This window comes from Caloenas nicobarica, chromosome Z (genome assembly GCF_036013445.1).
Source record: "Caloenas nicobarica isolate bCalNic1 chromosome Z, bCalNic1.hap1, whole genome shotgun sequence".
Classification (NCBI taxonomy): Eukaryota; Metazoa; Chordata; class Aves; order Columbiformes; family Columbidae; genus Caloenas; species Caloenas nicobarica.
In genome coordinates, this window is record NC_088284.1 from 74435550 (window position 1) to 74460283 (window position 24734).

At 43.6% G+C, this 24734-nt stretch overlaps 1 protein-coding gene and 1 long non-coding RNA gene across 7 annotated transcripts in view; one reads left to right on the forward strand and one right to left on the reverse strand.

Annotated features, from left to right (window-relative positions):
- Positions 1–24734, reverse strand: part of PALM2AKAP2 (PALM2 and AKAP2 fusion) — a 271664-nt gene that overhangs the window by 166008 nt on the left and 80922 nt on the right. The gene's annotated exons all lie outside the window — the stretch shown is intronic.
- On the forward strand, positions 7235–9886 carry LOC136001277 (uncharacterized). 2 transcript variants are annotated; one of them, XR_010607762.1, is made up of 3 exons: positions 7235–7297; positions 8227–8352; positions 9815–9886. It is a non-coding gene; the product is annotated as an uncharacterized LOC136001277 (long non-coding RNA). The 2 variants fall into 2 exon arrangements; XR_010607761.1 differs by lacking the exon at positions 9815–9886 and adding an exon at positions 9535–9659.

Genomic DNA, 24734 nt, shown 5'->3' on the forward strand with positions numbered 1-24734 from the left:
CATAACAGGGCTTGCTCATAGGGATGAAATTGATCTCTACACAAACTCTGTGCTGGTCTCAAGGATCTCGCCCTCACAAAGCTTTTGACCACACAGCAAAACCAGAAACTGAAACTAACGTGCAGTGTCCACCCTTCTGCAAGCATAGAACCATATGTCATTTCCCACGGCGCAAAAAAGCACTGGAAAAAATTATTCACCTCACAGGCCTCTTGTTCCTACTTCTTTCTCATTGTAAAGATTTCTGGGGCAGCAGAGTACCTGGTAGCTCACCCAGCTTCAGAATAACCCTGGAAAATGAACTTGCAAGTGGAAAGGGAAAGGACTTCTGCTGCAAGATATGTAAGTCTTGTGTTTAGGCTCTTTAAACCAGCGCAACTGGAGAAAATATGGGGAACTGTATCCTAAATCCCAATCCAGCACCTCAGCTATTGACATGCTTCCTATATCCTTATCAACCACTAAGCACCAACAACCTGGCTTTAAATCAACATACCTAAGAAATTGGAGCCGAAACCTACATGCCACAGCCATGAACAGTGCCCTTAATCTGCTGTAGGGGAGGGAGAAATCACTAATACTTGGTTTAGTTTCCACATTGGTTTAGTTTTCTTAGCAAACATAGTTAGTGCTGACGGCAAAAAAACTTGATTTCAGGTCAGTTGTGGGATCTGAAATGGAATTCCAGAGTTGACCAGTTTAATGCCTCTTAGTTTGGTCTTTCTGCAGAGCTCATCCTTTTTGAACAGCTCATCCTCAAAGAGGAAAGCTGGCAGTGCACATCTTATGATTTCCAAAAAGCTGTTGTTTACAGAATGCAGCTGATAATCAAGAGAAGCAAACTTAATCAGAATCTTTGAAAAGGCAAAATCTCCATGGCTTGGAAGACTGGGAATGCATTATCACCAATCAATGCTTGGAAATGAGATTCAGGCACGATGCCGAATGAGTTGCTCTGGTAATCTCTGTGAATCTTCCTGAATACACAGGAAGGGAAACCATTCCTTTCACCAAGCAAAAGTTGCATCCCTGTACCAGCTGATGAACTTGGGAAGAGAGGAAAAACTCTCTATAATTCCCTTTGCTGTTTGACGTAAATGTGTATACACACATGCATAGAAAGAGAACTGTATATTGTTATTTTGCATCTATCTGGTTTAGGATCAGGTTAATCTCTGCTAAATTAGACAAATCAAGGCCAGTAAGTCAAGCACTGGCTGCAGGATTTCTTGAGCTAAACATGATGAGGTGTAAAACTCAACAATCATTACCCTGAGATAGTAAAATGTTGCCTGCTCCAGGTGTAGAAGGCTTAGTGTTGACATAGCACAAATGCATTGACCTGGAATTGCAGAAGTTATATGACTGAGTCCTTTTTGTTGCCAAAGCAAGACTGTGTATTAATTTTTGTCAGTAGTTTGCCTGATGCAGAGTTAAATCTCCCAAGCATAGGGAATTCCAGTGCCCTCTGGAGTGACTTTTCCTCCAACTGGAAACATGTTTTCACAGCCTGCTTTTTCTCTATTTTGGAAGGATGTTATCTCATTCCAGTATCATCTCCTCATATCACCTTAACACACAAATTCTTGCCCCCGTGGCATTTACATCCCATACTTGTTTGTGGACGTTTACAAACATGAGCCTTCCAGGGCCAAGTTCTTCAAACTGGAGATATCTCCAGCCTGGGTGAGATTGCAACTTTAAAAACTTCCCACTGCAGGCAGATCACTGACTGGAAATCAGTGAATCACCATGCCTTGGATGCTTGCCCTTAGCACATGGCTTGACTCTCCTTCGGGAAATGGAGGAGAAAAAAAGAAATATAAAAAAAAGCCCTGGTCTGAACCCAGTCCCTTGGCCAGAGGCCAAAGAGGTGAAAGAGTGAAGAGTCCACTTATTTTCTCTCTGTATGCTCATACCAGAGTGGTTTGATCTGAAAACTTCAGTTTGTGCTCCTGAGCAGGCTCCAGGCAGGAACTGGCAGATCTTACCAGTCCATTTATTTCCTTGACCAGCCGAGTAAAGACTCTGATACCTTAACCCGCTCTGGCAGAGTCTGGCTTTGAATCATCCAGCTCTTGGAGCACTTGTGTTTAAAATAAATGGCACAAATGTCCTGCTTTCTTGGCCCAGCCCTGTGAGATTAAAATGCATAGTTAAGCTCCTCCTGGTGAAGCTGCATTTTGTCTCTCCTGTTTACCATTGCTATCATTTTCTTCTTCCATGCCCAGAAAGCGGACAAGACTTCTGCCTCTGGAGCCTCTTGGTCCAGTGTCCAAAACTTTAAAGGAAAGTAAATGAAGTGAGAAGCCACAGTTCACATAAAACAGGCTGCACAAAAGCAGATATGCAGCTCTCCGTGTCTGGACAGGCAAGGAGTCACACCAGACAATGTATGGGACTTACACCACAAGCACAGAGATGCATCATCTGTCATTCACTGTTTGGTACCTGCTGGGGTGTCAGGAGGAAGGCAGGGAAGGAAAAATTGTCATCTGAGAGACGACACATGCTCCATACTTTGTAATTGGAAGGTGAAGGTGCAAAGACTCAGAAGACACTGGACCCTGCAGAAACTTGCTTGCTCTCCCATGGCTTCAAGTAAACCTTCTCAGGACATCACCAGGAGAGTTTTTCATGGGATGCCTAAGGACACACAAGCATACGAGGGACAAATGTGCCCATATGTCTTGCTGTTTGAAATCCTCCCCACCTCCCATGCTTCTCCTTTGCTCCTAGCATTGAGGTGTACTTCAGAGGACCGGCCAGGCAATTTGAGCATGGGGATTAGGCTCCAGAGAGGCCACAATGATTGTGGTGGGACATGGGGATGGAGAGCATGTGCTGCAAGGCATGGTCCAGGTGAAGGAGGGTCACACGTGCACATCTCCCCAGCACAAAGTCCCTGTACATGAAAACAAGTACCTAGAGACTAGAAAAGCAATGCAGGTGTGGCCAACCCTGTGAAAAACAGTTTTCTGGCACATTGCAGCTAGGCATATGAAAATTCATTTAGATTTAGCAACAGATGCCGGCAGTCCAGCTGTACAGTGGTCTGTGTTATTTATATCTTGGGAGAGGTCCAAGAAGTAGAGAGAGAACAACAGGGGGGATGACTGTTGAGTGCTTGCTCCTCCATAGTGCAGCAGTGCTGGCTACTGCAGCATTACCCAAGGTAATGTACAATCAAAATGAATGCATGACCTTATGCATCACACATATGGTAAGCTGCCAAGAAAGGAGAATATTTTTGTGCAATTCCTATACATACTGGTATACTGGAGAAACACATTTAGTTACCTAGCAGCATTTACAAGGAAGGCAGGAAACCTGGAAGAGGGTGTGAGTTTTAGGTCCACCTTCTTTTTTAATGAAGGGAAGTAAAAAACCCTCAAAATTACTACAAGTATTTTCCCTGAAGACATTTCAGCCTCCCATGTTCAGACTGCGAATACGCTTTCTGTCCCTGATTTACAATGTCAGCTGAGAGATGAGCTGCTAAGGTTCAGGGGGAGCTCAGAGCAGAGCATAAGCCAAGCAAAGCTCCTGGTATACAAGGACCTAGGGGTGTTGGTTGACAGCCAGCTGAACATGAGCCAGCAGTGTGCCTAGGTGGCCAAGAAGGCCAACAGCATCCTGGCTTGTATCAGGAATAGTGTGGCCAGCAGGACTAGGGAAGTGATCGTTCTGCTGTACTGAGCACTGGTGAGGTCGCATCTCGAATCCTGTGTTCAGTTTGGGGCCCCTCACTACAAGAAAGACTTTGACGTGCTGGAGTGGGTTTAGAGAAGGGCATCCCCATGTGTGCTGTCTCCTCATTGTCCTTTCTCTTTTTCTTCTCTCTTCTTCACATAAGCCAAGGGCATTCACTTTTGACCAGTGAACCAACATTTGTATCTGTGGGCTGGCTCTCTTGTCACCTCTGCTAAAAGTTGCACTCCTCCGTAAAGAGGTCTCTAGAGCACCGGGGATCATGGGGACCAAGACCCTTCACAGCTTCTAGCCTGAAGTGTCCATGCAGCTTTAGAACTTCTATAAATGTTATAGAAAGGGGTGAATCTAAACATCAGCTGCAGCTGATGGGAAAGAGACACACTTCAAAGGAGGGAGTTCATGTGTGCTCATACTGCACAGTGTCATACATAACATATTATATATTATTATTGTACATATAATGTAACCGATACTATGTTACACAGTTATGATTCCCTAAAATATATCGCTTGCCTTCTGGCACATTTCTGCTTGTCTTAACTACTGAGAAATGATGATACAGGCTGCATGAATGCTGCTGTTCTTGAGAGATGCCTGACCCTGCTACCAGCAATGGACATCTTGTCAGCACAATGCAATTTTCAGCATGTATATAGGAAAACTTTCACCTAAAAGGGCCTGGGCAAAAGTTTGTGAGTCCACCAGAGTGAAAAGAGTTAATGGCTTTTGGAGAGGCTTGGTAATATTTTTTTTTCCCTATATCTTTCCCTGCGCTGATTCTGTTGCTCTCTTCCTCGGAGAAGAGTGAATACAGAGGGACGATGGAGCAAGGGCCACGAGCCCATGCAGTGCTCAGCACAATCTGGGCCATGCTGATCTGCAGCCGTGTCTATCTGGGGTGAAGCAGTGATATGCGATGTCCCTTCCAACCCAAACTGTTCTGTGATTCTATGATTCTACTATGTGCATTACTCAGCCATGGGGGCTCTCAGAAAAGCAATTTTGACAGTGCCGTACAAATACCAACAAAGATACATAAGTTCAAACTTTCTGAGACAAAAGGAAGTCTGTCAGAAAGTCTGTCATTTTACAGAGCTAGAAACTGACCCAGCAAAAAGACTTTCTTTGTAGCTAATCTACACACAGCAGACAAAACTGTGTGCTGCTGGCTTTTCCCTCCTGTGTTCTTTTTTTATTTTTTGTTTTCCCCTGAACTGTATTTTTCCTCTTTTGCTTGGTTTGTAGTTACAGTTCTTTCCACCACTTGTCTTGGGCCAAAGATTTTTTTTTTTCCCAAGGATATAAATATTTTTGATGCAAATACTGTTCTTCCTCTGATGTAACTATTACTTAGATTATAGAATTATAGAATGTCCTGAGTTGGAAGAGACCCACAAGGATCATCGAGTCCAACTCCTGTCCCTGCACAGCACAACCCCACAGGTCACACCGTGTGTCTGAGGACGTTGTCCAGTCTCTTCTTGAACACTGTCAGGCTTGGGGCCGTGACACCTCCCTGGGGAGCCTGTTCCAGTGTCCAGCACCCTCTGGGTGAAGAACCTTTTCCTAGATTGCCTGGAATGGGTGCTAATACAATGTACTAGTGGTTATATCTGTATTTGCTTGTTTCCCTGCAGTGCCAGATAGCTCTTAGCAAACTCAAGATCTTCATTAAGACAAATAAGAGAGATATGAAAAAAAAATCATGGACAATTCTAATTTTCTGGTTGTGTTGATAAGATGCAGAAGTTTTTTATTGCCATGAAGATGTGCACCAAAGTTTCACTCTAAGACTCATTGCAAGTGTTTTATTTCTTCTGAAGAAATTATTTGAGAAGATGCACTGAACTGCACTATGATATCTCTGGTCTTACTGTTCACACAAGGTGTCTAGCTAAACACCAGCACCAAAAAGCACAGAATTAACAGCCTACTGCAATGCTTGTTCAAGTCAATGAGAAGATTAAGGGATGTTGAAGGAAAGTATACACTAATTGTTAGTACATATGTTAGATATATTGCAGTCCAAGCCTAACAAGGAATACCTGAGAGCACACCAGAAAATGCTCTGATTTGTGGATTTGCCCTAATGCATATCTATGTACATATGTGCACACTGAGTGAAAGACAAGATTTTTCCTTGTACAGGCTGCCTTTTACAGGCTGCCTTTTGTTTCCCCCTCATAGGTCTTTCTTGTGTTCCTTGAATTCCTGCACAGATTATTTCAACACCAGACTCCAGCTGAGTTTTCTTCCTCTGCTGAGGCAGAGCACTGGCTCCATCCAAAGTCAAAGGCAGCTTGTTCCCTACTGCTCAGATCCAGGATTTCACTCCCTGTGGCTTTCCCATTTGCGATGTTTTGAATCCTTACCTTCCCCTAGCATAGGTGACTTTTAGCAATATGGGAGCACGTGCAAATGACTCCTTCATATTGCAATCTGATCATCAGTGAAAAGGCGCTGTGGTTATTTACTAGAGGAACAGTGTTGACAAAAATAACAACTGTGGTCTAGAGTTGTCTGTTTTATCGCTGTTGCAGCCCCCAGCAAATCACTTTGCTTCAATTGGCCCATCTTGATCCAATATATTTTCCCAATCCTACATAGTCCAATCATACATCAGACCCTACTTACCCTCAGTAGATCTGTTAGCTGGTATTATTAATTACAGATATTCACTGTACATGTGAGGTTTCTAAGATTTTGGGTTGACTTGACTCAGATTTGCGGCTAATGACTGCATGGACTTTGTAATGGACTTCTCTGGTGCAAACAAGGATTATCCATGTGCTTTCTGCAGTGTTGGCTTAAAATATGCTTTTTCAAGGAACATGATTCTTACAAGCCTACTTGTTGGCATAAGAAGTGCTGCCCAGCATCCAGCACTCTGACCTAAGGTACCCCATGTTATTGATCGAACACAGTCTGAGAATAATACTAAAAATGAAAATAAGCCCCAGAGAATTCAGGCTGTTACGATGAAAATGTGAAAACCCAAACAAAAGTAGTATAATTGGTGTGATGACACCTTCCCTGCATCCTGGCTGTCATGTGGATGTTAAAGCACAACTACCTTACCAACACAGAAAGCTGCAATTCACAGGGATCCCATCTGCCTCCCTTGGACCCTTTTAAACACATCTTTCCTTGCCTTTTGTGTTGTGCTTCAGTCACGACTGCCCGAACCTGTATGTGCCCTCAGAAGCCCTTGACAAAGGAGTTAGAGAGGTATGTGCAGCTGACAGTCAGTGTGCCTCAGGCACTGAGCTTTATTAGGTCCCTTTAAAAATTTCCGATATTATGTGCCCCTCACAAACACACAAATACATTCCCCTGCACTGCTTGCCAAAACTGACTTGGATGGCAAGGACAGAAAAAGAGCAGCGGGTCAGGAAGGGGAACACTCAGTAGGAGCCTTACTTGTTTTGTTTGTTTCTTGATGTGAACAGTTTCTTGGATTTGAGCTTTGCAAATCTGTCCTCTGCTTGCCATTCACTTACAGGAACTCACTGTCCATTTTTCTAGGGTGAAGGCTGATGCAAGGCAAAGAATGTGTCCCGTGGGAACGGACAGGCTCTCCATGGTGAGCAACAAGGGTTGCACCAAGCTGCTGCTGTCCTGAGCACAACAATGGCAGTGTCCTGATTCTGCTTCATCCATCTGATCTACCTTAGAGTTTTTGTGTTGTGTTGGTTTATTTATTTGTGCTTGGCAGCAAGCATCCTCATGCCCCAGAAAACACTGCAACAAACATGGCTTCACTGGGGAGAGGTGCTGCCCTGGTGGGGTAACTCCAAGGTTATCCAAAATGCTCCTGCGGAGGCAAATCAAGCCAATCAGGAAGCCCCCAGAAACGTGGGTTGTGCTCGGTTTGTTGTTTCCACCCTTAGGCATTTCCTGCTATTGTTCTTGTCATTTTCTCCGAATGTCCACGGGGCTGGTGGGTGGTGCTGCTACTGCTGGCAAGGGTTTTTGGGAAGGTCTCCAGTCCTCTTGGGCACATGGAGAGCTCTGTGCTGTTCCTTTCACAGACTCCCCAGCACAAATTTCCGGCATACAAGTGCAGGGAAGGTGGGACTGTGGTGGTAACTGCATCTCGGTGAGGAAAGAAAAGTGCCTTTTCCCGCTGGTTGTGCTCAGCCAGTCAAGAATGAAAACATGTCATAAAATGATGAATGAATTTTAGCTCAATAAATTGCTTACCACCCCAGGAGAAGCAGAAGGTGGGTGGGTGGAAGCAGCAAGTCCACAGCATCCTGGGATTCATTCAGAGCTGTAGAAAGCTAAGGAAATACTGACTGTACTCTAGAAATTGACTGTATTAGTTTTATCTCTGCCATCCAGAGCCTGGTTTTCTCTTGCCAAGAGTACAAGAGGTCACCTACAATGACCTAACACCATCACACCATTAGAGGACCAGAGGAGCTATAACTATCCAGGCCTTCCAGGGGTGATGCCTGTATCTCGCTTCTTAATTCTCTGAGTTTCACAATTACATTCTTCTTTCACCAGACGCATCTCACGAGTTTCTACCTGCAGTGGGAAGGACTGAGAAGAGCTGGGTGCTGCGCTCCACATGCTCCAGTCTCATCTGGAAATCACAGCAAACCAGTTCCTAGAACCCCACTACCTGCTCAGGTAATCATGAGCACATCTTTGGTTTTCATTTACAGTGTAAGACAACTTCCCATGCTGTAGAGAAATTGTGAGAGTGAATTTTTGCTCAGACAGCATCTGTAATTCTGCAGATTGATCCCTGGAAGTGTCGTGTCGTTTCTGAGCTGTATGGGTGAATAGAGCCAGCTAAACAGCTGTGGGAATGAAGAAATGAGTGGGAAAAATTGCTCTGAGATTGCTTCGGGCTTACTTTTCTAGTCCTTTTCTCCATATTACCTAACATCAGCCACACCTGAGTCATTGCTGTCTGATCCCTCACAGTGCTGGAGTGTGAATAAAAAACCAGGAGAGTGAATTTAACAGCATGACAATACCCTCCTTTATATTTTTCATGACGGATCACAAGTCCCCTTTAATGCCTCATGGAAAGTTGGAATGAGGCACAGTTTTAATTGTGGGAAGCTGAAAAGTTTGTCTTGACTTTGTGCTGGTGTTTGTGGTAGGAGTCAGCTGACAGCTTCCTGCCTGCGTGGGTCTCGGACGGGTGAAATTCTTGACCCCTGGACTTCCCAAGAGCTGCAGAGATTCCAAGTCGGGATAAAGCTGGTCTGATTCAGTTCAGGGGTGCAAAAACCAGGCAATAGAGCACCTGCAGCCCAGGATAGGCTAGAAGAGCGATTATTTTCCTTTTTAAAAGAACCTTTAAAAGCACACCAGGGTCTATGTTTTGATGACTGGCTCACAACTGGCCATAGGGCATAGCAGAAAGGCGTCACAGGACTGCATTTCTGAGGGTAAAAATAATCGAGGAGAACCTCAAAGGCATCGAGCAGTGTGGAAAACCCCTACTTTCTAATATATTAGTTTGCATTCAGTTCATTATTTTTTCTGAGCCAACCTGAGGAAAGCTAGGTATAGCCTGATGGGTTCTGGGCCATGATCCCAGGGAGGGCTTACTGGTTGTGAGGATCTGGTTCACCTTCTGTGGTTTCAGTGGATTCCATGACTATGTGAAACGTCCCCCTAGAGGTCTCCTCACCCCTGTGATCAATCTCTATGCCTAGAATGGTGGTACTGAGGGATGGGGTAGCAAGGGGAGCAGGTCCATGTGACATCTCTGGAAATTCCTGCATGTACCTGGGAAAAGAGGCTAGAGTTTTGCAGGACTTTCCTAAAGTCTGTTTTTTTTTTTTTTTGGTCTAGTTTGGAGTCTCAGAGTGATCTTAGTGCTCAATGATCCTGGCTTGGAGAAAACCTTATTTGAGTCTTGGCAAACTTGTGAACATTCTTGGTTTCACCTGTTATAATTGACCCCCTATTCTCCTTTCTGCGCCTGCTACATTTTTTTATGTTGGTATTTGAACAAGACATTCAAGTAAAATAAGTTCTTGTAAGAATGTGCAATAATAAATGTGAAAGCATTGTGAAAATCTGCTTCTGTTTATAGCACTGGCAAAACATTTTCATTTGCTTTGTATAAAAGCTCACAACAACATAAGACCAAGGGCAAAGGCTTCACAGATGTCCATATTATTGAGAAACCTCTGTTCCATTTCCCAGTTTACTTCATGCAGGTAAGTGTGTACACCCTCAGGGCACGGTAAGTGAAGAAATTATAATACTGACCAGTTTTTAAGTTACAAAATATGCAAGTAGGCACCTTCAGGGTTTGACAAAGAAGCTTAAAAGTGATAAAGATGCTCTTGAAAATGGGATGTAGGTACTTCTGAGAGTTTGTCTCCTGTGATTTCTGTGCCAATTTTTGTATAGTTATAAACACTTTTCCAGCTTTATTGTTTAAAGAGGCTTCATCTATGGGTGTTCATGGCAGAAGTGATGGAGCAGTAGATGACAGAGCAGTACTAGAAGCCTTGACTTGAAACAAGAGAGACAAACAGGCATTAAACTGTAGGTGTGTATGTAGGTCTAGTGGTTTGAATAGATGAACTGATACTCTTGGATGTAAGCACTTGTTAAAGTGTCTCTCTGACTCAAGGCTTAAAAGGGTAACCACACTAATCTGCAGAAGACAGCTCAAAAGTAGAAAAGTTGTCCCAATGCTTTGGAAGGGGCCGACTAAAAATGAAACTATATTTAAATGGCCTTATTGGAAATAAGGCATAGAAATTGAAAGCAGCAACAATATTCTGGGAGTCGGAATGGCATCAGTGGGCTTATGACTACCACTAGCTGAGGGCAGTTGGAAGCGCAGGCTGTTGAGATGACTGCCCAAAGGGCTGGTGCATTAGTTGCTGAGCACCAGATGGACACCACCAACTGTCTAAATGCTTTCTCCCTCATTTGTAATTGGCCTCGTTTGTGGCTGAGCTCCCTGGCTCTGCCTGCGGTTCTCAGCTCTGCTGTTGGCAGTCCCCTTGGCACACACCATGCAGCCAGCGTGCAAGCTCCCGTCAGCGTGACAGTCCCTGAAGGAGCTGTGGGTTTGCTGGTCATGCCCTGCCCTAGCAAAATCTGCCTCATTAGCAGTGTGAAACACCCATGGCACCATTTATTTCCACTCTCCTTTACTTTTTAAATTTCTTTGTTTTCTCATATTCATGTCAGCTATTGTGATCAGTCACAAAGGGGCGTTTTGTGATATTGGTACAAGACCGCTGACATTTGCCACCTTATGCTATGTTAACAATGGTGAGTCTGAACAGCCTCAAGATGCCCCAAGCCAGCCTTGCCTATAAGCCTCCCTAGCTTCTCTCCAGCAATCCAAACCCAAACTGAGTGTTCTTGTGGCCTTCCTGCTACAGGACTGCTCTGGTCTCCCATTGTTGCCCCACTGCATGCCTCCTGCTATGTGTTTGGGACTTGTAGCATCACGGTCAGGAAGTCCCCTTGCAGAAAGTCCTCCTGCATTTCCTTTTTTCTGCCTTCTTCCCTGGCATGTCCTCTTTGGGAAATACCAAAGTCTCGAGGCAAAGAAGTCCTTGAAAAATTCTATTTCTGTGAAACAAGGGAGCCTGGGAACAACCTCGTGCCGAGCTCCAAAAACTCTGTGTGGATTGATTTGTAGAAGGACATGAACCACAATTTAGATGTTGAAATGTGAGTTGCCCAATTCAGGTGACTTTTGAATGGCTTGAAGTTTGAACTTGAAGGTGACAGTAACATCTACCTGCACTGGGAAGGCCTGTCATTCAACAACCGCTGATGTGAAGGCTCAGCCCAGGAGGTGAGTCCTGTCCCACACAGAGCTCAGTGGCTCCTGACTGGCCCTGCAGCACAGCTCTCACCGTCACGTTTTCACAGCAGTATTTCTGCCTATGACCGGCTCAGGTCAGTGCCATTGAGACAGAAAGTGGAAACAATTTCCAAAGCTACCAGGCAAACTGCCTTGTCACTGCTTTCCTGGTGTTACAGTCAGGTGGGAGAGAAAGCAGAGGGCTGCTGCTGCTTTTGAACAGGTTAGTATAATTGCATATGTAAAGAGGTCCAACGCTCAGCAAAAAAAGAAAAAAAAAAAAAAAGAAGACACTGGACAAAGGGGGAGAGTGGTTTTCTCCGACAGCACACCAGCAAGAACCAGGGAGGACCATGTTCAGTTTATCATGTCCATGCACATGATGTAGGTAACTGTGGACGGATTATTTCCACACAGAAACACAAGTGTAGCTGTTGTAGCTTGTCCAGCTAAGCTGCCAGCTGAGAGCCAGCAGATAGCTTGGTGTAACCTGTCTGTGGTTGATTAATCCTCCGGGAAGGTGACTGAAGTTGTGCTCTACCCCACATTTGTGGAGGGCTGTGGCTCATTACCGTGGCTCATATCGAACATGGTAAGGTGATGCACTTTGGTAATTTGACCATGACTTTGAGCCCTTCCTCTATTTCTTTTTCAAACTCCTATTCCTTAAAGCAGTATTGCAGTAAACATCTGCTTGACAGGAGTGCTCTCAAGGACTGTGGCCAGCAGGAGCAAGAAAGTACCACAGACAGATGCAGCTTTTTAATAGAGAGTGCTAAATGGTCAGTACATCTTGCACAGCCCATAGCTATTTTCTCTTTTCTCATTTCCCTCTAGCCCTCAGCCCATGAGGCATCACTCATTTCTTCTTTGCTGAGCCTTGGCTCTTCCCATAACAGATTGTGTGGAGTCGTGTATCAGTGTAAGAAATGCTTGTTTAGCAGAATTTCGTTCCCTAACAAAAACAATACAACGAAACTTGTTGTACACCACAACGGACCTAGGGAGCACTGCAGAATGGCCCCAGGTGCTGACCCTCCACTTGTGCTCCTGCACCGCTTTGTACAAAGAGAATATTATCATGAAGGTCACACACTAGCTTCCCTGTCTGCTTCCCATCCCTGCTGTATGCTATGGGGCTTGCTTGGGTCATCGGAAAGGATTGCTCCGCAGACAGACCGTCACTGCCCAGGGGACAGAAACAGGTCTGCCACAGCGGTGAAGAATCAAGGAGGGGTGCCGAGATCCAGCTGTTAAAACCACAGGAAAATAATACCAAAAAATCCCTAACACTGCGTGCATGAACAGATTTTACACGGTGAGACTGCTGGAGAAAAATTTTCTCTGCAGTGTACGGGGCCATCTAGTGATCTCGGGCATTATAACAGCTCTGCTTTCTCCTTTGCACGCTTTTTTCTGCTTATCCCCAAGACAAGACTTCACACATTAGCTGTCAGCAAGGTATATGCACAAACTTTGTTTTCCACTGCAAGGTGAAGGGAGGAACAGTGCTGCAGGAGGGGAAATCATGGCAGCAGAAAGGGCGTGTTTGATGTCAGGGAGCTCGGCATGCTGGTTTTCTGTGGGAAGCCAGAAACCCAGCTACACTGGCCGTGGAAAGGCGGTGTGCGAGTCTCAACTGAACTGTGTCCTCATCTGCAGAGCTGGTGACAACGGGAACTGCTCAGCCAGAGGACACCTCAGCAATTGGAGCGGTGATAAAACCTTGTGAGGAGCGATGAGACATTGCCTTCTCTGTATTATGGTTTCCCAGACAAACACCCGGTGAGGGGCAAATGAATGGGAAAGTGATGTATTAATAATTTCAAGATCTCAGAGAACTGATGCTTGTTTTCTCCATTTTGCTAGACTGATAGTCCTGGAAGAGAAACTGCTGCAATGCAAAGCATTATACCCACAAAGTCCTGTCACCATGCTTTGTCTCTGAGCAGACTGGATTGATTATGAGAAGTGACTGAGAGAACCGGGGCTGTTGAGCCTGGAGAAAAGGAGGCTGAGGGGAGACCTGATCGCTGTCTGCAACTACCTGAAAGGAGGTTGGAGCATGGAGGGGGTTGGTCTCTTCTCCCAAGTAGCAAGTGATAGGACAAGAGGAAATGGCCTCAAGTTCCTCCAGGGAGGGTTCAGGTCGGATATCAGAAGAAATTTCTTCACAGAAAGGGTTGTCAGGTGTTGGATCAGGCTGCCCAGGGAAGTGCTGGAGTCCCCATCCCTGGAGATGTTTAAAAGATGCGTAGATGAGGTTCTTAGGGACATGGTTTAGTGTCAGAGTTAGGTTAATGGTTGGACTTTATGATCTTGAGGGTCTCTTCCAACCAAAATAATTCTATGATTCTATGATTGCTTGGGGATGAACGTGTGCCCATTCACTCTCCTGCGTATCCCAGATTATGAGAGCAACAATATCTTGGTAGATCTTGGGGATCTTGGTAGCTTTTTGTGGCTGCTCAAAGTACCTTTGAACATATCGGAACCTGCAGCTGACTCTGAAACATATAGCCAGCGCCATGCTGTTCTGGTACAAACTACAATTGTTCAGCTAGGAGTACAACGCCAGAGAATGTGGGCATGGAGGGTATTTGGGCATTTCAGGTACCAGCACGTGACCCCTGAATCCCCAGTGACACTTTTCACTTTCAGCAGCGACACAAGTTTTTTTTAAGCAAGTTTGTCCTGTTGCATTGAAGGTGCCTCAGAAAACTGGAAGGGAAGGAATGGAAGATCCTCATCTAGTGAATGTCAGATTAATCTAATTGAAGGCTGGGAGCCAGGTGAGCACATAGTCCACTAATTTATCTATCCTCAGCAGAATGAATACATTCCTTTGCTCATCTCTTGGACACTTATTTGACCTGTTTGGACCTGCCTCAAGGGTGAATTCTTCATGTCCACCAGCCTATCTCTGGAACAGCTGTAAACCTGGAGCTTGGGAGTTGCAACAATGACAAACCGTTCCACATTCTCCTGAATTGTCATGGAAGCCCTGACCTGCAAATGTCAGGATACTAAATTAGCTTTCAGTGTGTAATCATTAGTCCCAGTGAACAGGAGTGTGCACACCTGGAAGCATTTGCTATTTCAGTATGTGTCTGTGTGTGTCTACATGGACTATGGACAGGAGAAACAAAATATAATAAGCTTTGTAGCCCTGAAGCCCAGTAAGTGCAGTATTGCCGTTGCTAGTAACAGGTCCCAAGCTTTGTAATAGCTTTGCAAGGCCCTCAGAATTTGTCAGGCTCCATCCACACTTGTCTTATTTGTCTTACTTCTGTGCATGTTTGCTTAATCATATGGTGTAGCTACAATTTTCAGACAGCACTGACATGCAGTTTTTTTCTGTAAAAAGGAATATTTATGACCTCCCTGTAGTGATTTAGTACAGAGGAAGCTGGACTTGGTGCCACAGCTGAAGGCTGGAAAGGGGGGCACCGGGTGCTGTGAAGAGGAGGATGGGGTGGGATGAGAAGAGCTGGGGCACAGGCTGGCCCTGGAGACCCCTTGGTGATGAGCAAGTTTGCAATGGTCAGATAAAGACATGCAGATCTAGACCTGGACAAAACTGCTTTAGGAGCAACAAAGAACGAGGATCTAACATATATAACACACAAGTCCATATAAAGCAGATTCTGATCGGTTATGGAATTACAGAGCCATGAAAAATGACCAAGGTGTAAAGAGTGTTAGAAAATATATATGAATTGCCTCAGGTGGACTCAAAACTGAGGAGAAGGAAACCCTTCTTGTCTACATCACATTCCTCCTAACACAGGAAAGAAACCCTCACCATCAACATCATGGTTGCCCTGATGAGAAGCTTGAGATGCTCATGACTTGCTGTGTCTTTTATCTCTCTCCAGGACTGATCGAAAGTGGTTGTGGAAGGAAGAGTGACTGTAAGAGGAGAGAAAGGGGCAGATACTAGGAAGGTGTAACAGTTGTAACTATTACACTGGAAACTTTCAATGTAATACTGTTCCTTTTTCCCCGCCTATAATACTCTGGCATTAAAAATGATTCAGTAGTCAGATTGGTAGGATTTAGATTACCTTAACAACAAATTCTTAGCTTTGCATTAAAAAGTGTGCTTACTTTTAATCATAAGAGGTTTTTGAGTGCGACTTCATCACATTGTAGGAGGGAGGTAGAGATTTACCTATTGCCCAGCTCAATGCCGTAAACACTGGACTTTTTTTTTTTTGGTTATCAGGTGGGCTTGAGGAGAATCTTCAGAAGAGTCCTTTTTTCAATGGTTAATTTCTCCATGGCTAATTTAAGGAAATATTTTTCTATGCCTCCAATTTAAATTTGTTTTAAAAAATTCCCAGATGTTATAACAATACAATGACTCGTGTGAGTTTAATGTTACTGAATGTAGCAGCAAACATTATCTCACAGCCTATATGAGAAAGATCAGACCACACTGAAGTGCCAGATTTAGTTCAAGGTTGGGTAGCTGGATCTAGATTGCTAAACTAGGAGATCAGGAAATAGATGCAGGACAGCGCCAGTGGGTAGAGGAGAAGGAAACTGGTAGGTGTTGCGTAAAAATAGAAAGCTTTTCAGGAGAAAGACAAACCAGAGGTTTTTACTATAGTTAATGTAAAACCACTTATTTATTCTTCTTATAGATTATGTACTGTTTAAAGAGCACTTCCCTGCACTTTTGCATCTGAAATCACCATAATTTTATAACAAAACCAGGTATTGTGAAACAGCAAAGTAAAGTGTTAACCTATCATATTTCTGCATTAGAAAAAACCTCCATACTTTTCTGTCCATTGAATTCACCAGATGATTTTGGAGTACCCCACATGGCACTTTTTTCATATTTATGGAAAACAATTGCTTGGCTTGAATCAAAATTCTCATTTCCTGCTCCTTACAGTGCCCTCAATCTAGGAAGGATGTTATACAGATGTGAGACTTCCAGATATGCCAACTCATACAAAAAGGCTATGTCATTCTTCAAAAGAACATCGGGCTGACATTTCGAAAACCTGAAGTAACCGTGAAGGCATGAGACCAAAACGGAGATTTTCCTCATTTAGGGAATTACTGTTATATTCTTTTAATTATGGTAGGATTTGTTACATGAAAGCAACTTTCCATTATTGCATGTTAATGAATAGAAAACATCTTCTGTAACATTGCTATGAAAAAAACAATCTTTGGATTATTTCAGTGGAGTATGGATACATTTTTCTTCTGGATTAAAGACTGGAAACTATGATATAACAGCGGTGTTCTTTGCATGCAAATATAATACAGATTTGTTCCCAAAATTATTTTTCTCTTGTTCCACCTTATTTTTTTTTCCCCTCCCCAAACAAGATTTTATTGCTTAAAATCTTTCAGGTGATCTGTCAGTTCCTTAAGCAGATAAAATGTGCTCTATTTCTTTAGGAGTCTGAATATCCACGTTCCTGAGCATAACTGTCTGGGAAATGGTAGCATACATCCCCCAGTGGATGAACACATATGGACACCAAAACCTGGTGGCAGATTTTAGGAACATAAATCTCTCTGGCATTGGTGCTTTATTTTTATGCAAATTTATTTTTGAACAAACAACTTTTGACATTAATCCATCTAAATCTTTCCCTGGAAGTTGATGCATGCATCAGCTTTTGCCTGGCAAAGAACAAGACTTTCTCCTTTAAAACATGGCAAAAAGAGGAAGCCCACAGTTTCATTTTCTGTTGGGTACATCCACTGGACTTCTTGCCCTGAAACATCCTTTTGTGGATACTCTGGAAATATGAAAACAGAAATTACTTGATCAACAAACAGCATCTCCTCTAATCTTAGTGAGATGCCAGCTACCATTGTGTTTCACCAAATAGAAAAGAGGACTGCAAGCCACTGCCCTCAATCTGCTGTGCAGGTCAAAAGATTTGACAAGGCCAGTAGGGCCTTCTTCATTATCCAGCTAGTGGGACATCCTCATGATTTCTGCAAGTTACAAACTCTAAAGCAAGCAAAGTTTCCACTGTCTGAGGCATCAGGATAACCACTCCTGGGGTGACTTCTCACATGCTGCCTTGCAAGTGGAAAATACTGTGAAAATGGTGATTTTTGCATATGCTATACTTCCAGTTCTTGCCTACATTGCCTTTGTTTAAAAAGAGCTAGACAGATCATGCATTAGTATCCTATGGCAAGGAGGAGGCTATTAATAGCTGTCATCAAAATTAATCACACAGTCCAAAATATGACATTGAACCTTCCAGCTGTAAATGTTATAACAGGAAAGGAACTGTTCCAGATGTGGAGTTAGCCTATGAGCAGGGAATGTGTCTTAACCCTCCGGTGGTCACAGTCATCTAGGAGTCAACCCCTGCGCTGGGCTGAGACCAGAGCACTGGAAATGACAGCAGCAGGCAGAAATCTCATGTTAGAGCACCAGATGGTAAGATGTGGTGATGTGAGACCTTAATCTATGGCGAGGCTGCTTGTAGTAGGGCTGTGGAGGTTCCCCAAAGTTTGTTAATGAGAATGTTAGAGGGGTATGTTAGATACAATGGATTTCTAGAGGTCTGCCAAAATGAGCTCTGATATCTGCTGAGTAATGTTTGTTGAAATTCTGGTCCTTGATTTCCACTAGACTTTTATCTCAAATTTAGTCATAGTATTTTTAATAGAGGTAATAGTCCAGTGTTATTCTGGGTACCTTTTGGGAGAGATCTTGATTCAGTTGATTATATTTGTGGGTTCCTTATGTTGGTCTTGGTTTATTAAAAACATTTTTGACTAAAGAACTCGTTTAAACATGTTTAAACCTGGCCAAAACTTGTGCTGAAACACTCTCCTGACCTAGGGCCAGGTGCAGAAAGCCACGCTGCTGTGATCTTTGCCTGCAGACCTGCAGGGCTATGGCAGCAGGACACTCCAGTTTCCCCCAGGCCTGGACTGGGAGAGATTTTTTGTAAGCTTGGATGCTCTGTGCATCGCTGCAGCCTGTTCCCACGCCACACTGACCGGCAGGTGACCTGTGTGTCCCACATCCAAAAATAGATGAAATGTACGGCCTCCTTCCAGTTTTAGCTGAGGATGTGAGGGGCATAAAAATACTTTTCTGTGGTAAACCAGAGCCTTCCCAGGGATGCTTCCTAAGTGTTGCAGTCAGCTGCCTGCTCTCTGGGGTGGAATCCTGACATTGATTCATGCAAACTGTGTTATGTAAGCCTCAGCATTTTAGTTAACTATTTATATTTTGGACACTTGGGTCAGGACTCTGTCTCTAGTAGCAAAAAAGAGAAAGAAGTGCATGCAAAAAGCATGGGATATTATGATTGCATTTCCATTGAGAAGCAGGTATGGGGTCAGGTTGCAAGTGGCCCTTTCCACATGTCCACAGAAGGGTTTGTAGTGAGAAGAGCTTGTTTTCAAAACAAGAAATGTTCTAGGATTTTGCTCTTCTCCACTTAAAATGAGCAGCTGATGGGCAGTGAAGTGTTTAGACAGAAGATCACTAAGCAGAAATAAAATCGTGGAAGGGGGAGGTAGGTAGTTGTACTCTTCGGAAAGGTGACCTGTTAGCATTTAGGTCACAGCGGCCTCTAGAGAAGGCAGGTGCCATCCTACCACGGTAAACACCTAGTGCCCCTTGCGGAACCTCATTCCTGGTTTGCCTGTTGGCATGCAGACTGTGGGACACATTTGCCTGGCAACCTTGAAAATCTGCGTCTCCCCTGTGCATGTTCAAGGCATCACATTTTCTCACATTGCTTTGCCTCAGGCTTAGCACAAAGCATGTCAGGAGAGCTATTCTACGTATAAAATCTGCTTTTGGGACAGGGCAGAGCAGGAAGCAGAAGACATTACTGGACACCAGCCCGATGAAGGTTTCTCTTCTGGGTGCAGGAAGCCTTATGATGCTCGGGTGGCTGCTGAGTGGCCCAACCCTGGCAGTGTTGTTGGAGATCACAGTGCTATCACAGCACAAAGCCAGGAATGCCAAGTAGGTGTTTTGAGACCTGCAAGAAAGCTTAGAGTGTGGAGATGACTAAAGGGCAGAAGAACCAGGAGCAGAGAAGGCATTTCCAGGTCCTCCACGTTGCCAGGCAGAATCAGTTGCGGCTACACTACTGCTAAAAGAAACAACAGACCAGCTGAGAAGCGCTGTGGTCCCTGCCCGGAGAGGGCTGGGCTCCCCTCTGGGCTCCAGCACCGACCTCTCCTGGGTCCGTTTCTGCGAGGTGCCCAGCCCGTCCGTGACAATGGCAAAGGCATTGGGGCAGGACGAGCACACTGGACTCGGTCCCAGAGGGGTGACACGGGGTGGCTGCTGTGACAGCAGCAAAGCAGGATGAAGGAAGGGAACCAGCGATTCGCCTGTGACAAGACTAGTGGTGCCGTATAAGTTAGGAAAACAGAATTCCCTCTGCCTTGGATGTTTAACGTGCTGTGTCAATGGCAGAGACTGGAAAATGCTCTTGGGATTTGCCTGCAGAAATCCAGAAGATACGAAATGAAGAGATATAACAAACTACCTTAGGGAAGTATGATATTCATAAGACTCATTTGTATGGAGAAAGTGCTAGGACGGAAAATATATCTGTTTAATTCTCCTCACAGACATGATGTGATAAATAGCTCTTAAACAATTATGCATCTTTTGCATCCAGTATTAAGCAGTTGTTTTGTTTCACTCTGGAAATGTCTTTATATCTGCCTGACCGTAGATTATTTTTCTGTATTTGTTTAGAAGTATATACCATTGTAACATTTTGGGGGTTAAAGAACACTAGAAAGTGATGGCATGTGGTTGACGATTTCCCTGAGAAGCCTTATTCCTTTGGAAAACATTGACTTAATTAAATAAAATGTTTATGGGGATGTATCAATTTCATTATAATCTGACAGGAGATTATATCAATATTATGTTTCCATGAAGCAGAAACATCTGCTTTTTACATTACCATTTAAATTATGAACAGATAAAAGTGTTAAAGTGACAATGTTTATAATATTTCAGTTTTATCAAAATAAATGTTTCCGGGAAGACAAAAAATAATATTAATTCCTCTCTTTCATATTTTTTTAATAAACATACATTTCACCTCTATTTGAGACAAGCTGAAATCTCAAAGTCTTGGAATTTTCTGTAAGATGGAAATTTTAATTTTTGACCTATTCAAGTAATCACCTCATGCTACGATTTCATGTATAGCTTTAGCTTTTCATCATTCTGCCCTCTAGGGTGCACAAAGTCTAAAATTTATGCCTTCTGTTCCTCTTCACAGATGTCTGTTCTGACTCTAATGACAAACGATGAAAATCCACAGCCTGTTCCAGACTAATGAAAAATATAAAATTATTTGGAGAACAAAACTGGAGCTCTGAATGCAAACCAGGAGATTTATTTATGCCTTCAAATAGGAACTCTGAAACAAGGGACTCCAACACAGAAATATTTTGACAGCTACTGAGTAGAGGGGGAATGGAAAGAAAACTCCATCGTGATTTCAAGCAGTTGTACCAGGAGATGACAGGCTAGTTCAACACTGCTAGTCCATCCAGTTCTGTGCCTGGTCATGGCTGTTTCCAGATATTTCATGGAAATGTACCAAAAATTAAGAGTCGACTTGCATGCAGGAAAGTTTCTTCCCTACTCACAATGCAAGAAGCTGGTTTTGTCCTACATTGTAAGAGCCAACACCCTTTCCTAAATGCCAGTTGACTCTGTAAATCCCTGGAGACGATGCCTTGAATTCTGCAAAATACACCACTGTGATGAATCAACAAGTGCAACAAGTTGATTCCTTATAATGCAAATAAATTGGGTTTCCCTGTGCCCATATTTTTAATTTCCTGGTTTGCCTTTCACAGTCCGTCATTTGCTCTGGTAAAAAGTAGTTCCTGCTCTCACTTCTCTGTTTCATTTCCATATACTTTCAGCACTTCCCTTCTCCAAGAGAATTACAGAAACCTAGAAAATCTCAGCTGTGCCCCTTACCTCAAGTTTTTTGTCAACTCCCAGTTAAGCCCCTTCCTAAAAGTGTCTGGCAGCAGAGATCTCCCTGTGGCAAGTGGCAACTTACTTCATTTCTTCACTGTGCTCACTCTTGGAAAATGTTTGGGGGAAGAGTGCTTAACTTTTTTTTCAAGGTCTGGTCTTCTGGCATTTTAACCCAACTTCTCTTTTCTTTGGAACTGATTTACCTCATCTTTATAGCTATTTCCAAACTAGTTGCAGACATTAGTATCTCCCTGTATACCTTTCTTTTTCCTAAATAATGTTAGTTTTCTCTTGCAGGTTGTGAACCTTTGTGATCAGACACAGGGAGCAAAGTCTGGGAAGGGGCTGGATGCAGGTTCTGAGCCCCAGCAGCTCAGGAGAAGCGAACTGGGCAGCTCCTTGGTGGCCATCTGCAGTGGCTGTGGCACTGCTCCTGATGACTCTGACCTCTTCTCAGAGACCCAAACCGGTGGATACGCTGTGGCCTCCCCAATGCTTCACTATCCTGATCACTGGAAGGATTTCCCTAATGAACTTTCATTGCCAACACTTGATCTCAGTAGTTGTTGTCCTTTCTACTGTGAACACAAAGAACATGTTATTCCTTTCCATTGCAATGGCTGATGAAATACTGGAAAATCTGCTCTCTGCATTAGACTGAGCAGTCTTCCCTTGTAGACCATGTACCCCAACCACTTCCATTTTTTCCTCCTGATTTTCCGGCACTCTGCATTGTACTTCCAGTGTAGCATTCCAACTGCATGTTAATCCAGCTGAGGCCTTATTAATGATCAGCAGAGGAGGTTTCTTTTATGTCTCACTACCTACATACCAATGTGTCTTTACAGCACAAAATCCTTGACTCACATCCAGCTTCTTATTCACTCTAATTCCCCTACTCTTTTGAGAGAATTGGGCTGACAGCCACAGCCCACCCTGTCTGCACAGTTGTTCTTGCCTACCTAAAGGTAAAATTTTGTACTTGTTTTCTACTGCATTTTTAAGATTATCTCTGATTTGTAATCATCATACTGTTCTTCCCTATACATCCCCAATTTTGATGTTGTCTTCAAGTATAATGAATAGACCCGCTACTTATATCCCTTCTTATCACCTAAGGTGTTAATGAGAAAATTAAATGGTTTCAGACCCAGCGCAGAGTCCATCGAATCTTTTTCCTTCAATTTTGACAGAATAGTTTCTTGCCAGTATTGCATCTGCCTTCCAGAAGTTTTGTCCAAACTGTATTTCTACCGCTTGATTAAAAAAGTGTTAAAGCCTCCTTGCTGTCAAGATAATTGGCATCCTCAAATGACCTGGATGTATAAGGTCTGCCAGTTGCCTGTCAAGGAAGCTTGTGTGTCTTGATAGGCCTTATTTGATAAACTCAAGTTGATTATAATTCACTGTGTTTTCTTCTAGACAACAACAAGTACTTCTCCAAGGACTGAAGTTCAGTTGTTATTCCCTAACTCCTCTTTTCCCTGTGCCATTTGTAAAGTTGAGACATTTCCTCTTCCTATGAACAGACCATTTCAAGATCTCAAAGAGAAAAGGCTCTGAGACTGCTTCAGCCAGGTCTCCAGTCTGGAGACAGATCTCACCATGCTCAGAGGATCTGAGAACAGTTGATTAGCCTAAGTACTCTCTGGCTTGTTTTTTGCAATTCTCTTCTAGATATGCACCTTGCGTAATTACATTTGCCATCTGACTGCAACAAACCTTTCCCGTGAAGACCAAAGCACAAAAAAGGCCCTTATCTCAGTGTCATCTATTGTCTTTCATTGCCATGGAACATGAGATGAACATTGTCTTTTGCTTTCCCTCTGCCAGTAATGCTGTCACAGAATCATTTCCTATTACAGTACAGGACACATTATGTCTCTGTCTTTTTGGTTCTCATCCTCAAGTGCCTTTGCAACTCTATTCAGATGGTGCTTAGTGATCTGATCACTTCCATTTCCTGTGAACTCCTTCTTTGCTTGAAGTCAAGTACAGTGAGTCTCTTACCACACTTCTTACCTTTCCTCTGGGCCAGTTTGTGCTTTTATTGTTGTTTACCCTATATAACTCCTCTATACATCGAAACTTTCAGTTATGAATTTTCTTGAGTTTACTGAAATCTGCCAACCCCAAGTGCATTCTTTTTAGTTTGCTTTTCCATTCATAAGCCACAGACCTTGTAATTTCACGGTCATCCTAGAGGGTCTCTAACCTTTCCATCTTGGGGGGTCTAACCATGGACTAATGACTCTGGTGTACAGTTCATGAACTTCTTCTTTCTGCATGGTTAGCTGAAAAGATGAGTTTATGCTCCAAAAATTTGCTTCCCTGTGCAAAGTGATTACGAGAGGTTTTGTGTGTGTGTGTGTGTGTGGGGGGGGGGGTTGTTTTTTGTTTTTCGTTTTTTCTTTTCTTTTAAATAAGCATTTTTTAAAATGACTTGTTCTTCCTCTAAGTGTTTCTTGTACTGGATCTGTCAGGGGATGTTACTAGTTACATGAATTTGAGAATGGTGAGTCCCAAAACCTTTTGGTGAGAAGCCTTTGGTGGGAAGAAAATGAAAATGCAAAAGCTATTCTTCCCTCAGTCAAATAATGGCTTCTTTTTAGATAAGCAAACAGCAAAGCTACAGGAATGCTAATCAGTTTGGGACAGGAAGAACAAAGATCTTCCCTCTCTTCTGCGAACCTACCCTCCCACTTAATTAAGAAATAGTGTCCCTTGGAGGATAACGAGGAAAAAGAGGGGAGAGGGGAACAGAAGCAGTAAGAGTCAGAGAAGAAGTCTGTCCTGAAACAGAAGGTGTAACTTTGACATTTCCTGATTCCTTCTGGAATTAAACAATCACCCCTTACCACCTGTGATCCATTTTTTGGGGATTAATAGGACCTGTCTGTGTAGTCCAGCCCTCTTCAGCCATGCTCACACATGCTCACACAAGGGTCTGCAATGTCGCCAAGTAAAACTCATGGGTGCGAGTTTGCAAATCCTCTCCTTTGGGATCCCTGGGATGAAAGGAGGCAGAGAAGTTAGCTCTAAAGCTTGGAAAACCCTGTTGCACTCCCCAGCACCTGCTCTGCTGGAGAGGGCAAGAACATCCCTGCCCGCAGCCCTAGGGAGAAGTGGGTAGGGTGGGACAGAGGGAGAAGGGGACAGGAGGACCACACCATTGAGGGGTGCAGAGAAAGGAGGGTTTTGCTGTGGAGCCATGCCACGTTGCTGTTC